Here is a 1,500-nt window from a genome sequence, read left to right on the forward strand (position 1 = left end):
GCTGTGTCCTTTCTGAATTTTTACCAGGAACATAATGTGGATGTGACTCATGAACTTAAATATAAATAGATTCTTACATGTTTTCCTGAAACTGTTTTGACTTGAAGAAACTTGTCAGGCTTGGCCAGGTGCGGTGGTTCACGCCTGTAATCCCAACACTTTGGGAGACTGAGGCGGGTGGATCACAAGGTCAGGAGTTCAAGACCAGCCTGCTAAGATGGTGAAACCCCGTCTCTACTAAAACTACAAAAAAGTTCGCTGGGCATGGTGATGGGTACCTATAATCCCATGTCGAACACTGCATTTCAGCCTGGGTGACAAGTGAGACTCGTCTCAAAAAAAAAAAAAAAGGCTGGGTGTGGTGGCTCATGCCTGTAATCCCAGCACTTTGGGAGGCCAAGGTGGCAGATCACAAAGTCAAGAGATCGGGACCATGCTGTCCAACACAGTGAAACCCTGTCTCTACTAAAAATACAAAAATTAGCTGGGCATGGTGGTGCACGCCTATAGTCTCAGCTACTTGGGAGGCTGAGGCAGGAGAATCGCTTGAACACAGGAGGTGGAGGTTGCAGTAAGCTGAGATCATGCCACTGCATTCCAGCCTGGTGACAGGGAAACTCTGTCTCAAAAAAAACCTTGTCAGGCTTGAGGCTATTTTGTCTTTCTCCTTGGCCTCTTCTGCTTCAGTGCTTCTAGAATTTTTTGTTTTTTTGAGATGGAGTCTTGCTGGAGTGCAGTAGCACAATCTTGGCTCATTGCAACCTCTGCCTCCTGGGTTCAAGTGATTCTCCTTCCTTAGCCTCCTGAGTAGCTGGGACTGCAGGTGCCTACCACCACACTCAGCTAATTTTTGTACTTTTAGTAGAGATAGGGTTTCACCATCTTGGCTGGTTGGTCTCAAACTCCTAACCTCAAGTGATCCACCTGACTTGGCCTCCCAAAGTGCTGGGATTACAGGTGTGAGCCACTGTGCCCAGCCTTAGGATTTTTTTTACTAAGGTTTTTTTTTTTTTTTTCTTCTTCAGCCCCAGGCTAGTCTAGGAAGTTAAGTGACTTGGCCAAGTGCATATGTAGTTTGATGGAGTTAGAACTAGAATCCTCATTAGCTATCTTTTAGCCAATGTGCTTTTCTTACCACATACAGGTTTTTGTGATGCTTAAATTCTGTATCCTCCAAAGTAGAGGCCACCTTTATTTGGAAAGATTCTGGTAAGGAACTTAGCTTACCAGGCCACTGAATGAGAACAGTGATTTCAAGAAATAGTCTGGCCCTGTGCTTCATTTGTAGTAAACTCTGAGCAGGTGTGCTGATTAGTGAGCCGGGAAGAACCACCATGCTTGGCCAAACATCTGTTTTTGGAAGCAAGTTGAAGACAGAATCCTCACCTTGCTGGTGTTGGGGATAGGTGTATGCATGTGTATGTATGATGTAAGAATGGTATATATAGCCGGGCGCGGTGGCTCAAGCCTGTAATCCCAGCACTTTGGGAGGCCGAGGCG

This window comes from Cebus imitator, unplaced genomic scaffold, assembly GCF_001604975.1.
Source record: "Cebus imitator isolate Cc_AM_T3 unplaced genomic scaffold, Cebus_imitator-1.0 Scaffold197, whole genome shotgun sequence".
NCBI lineage: Eukaryota > Metazoa > Chordata > Mammalia > Primates > Cebidae > Cebus > Cebus imitator.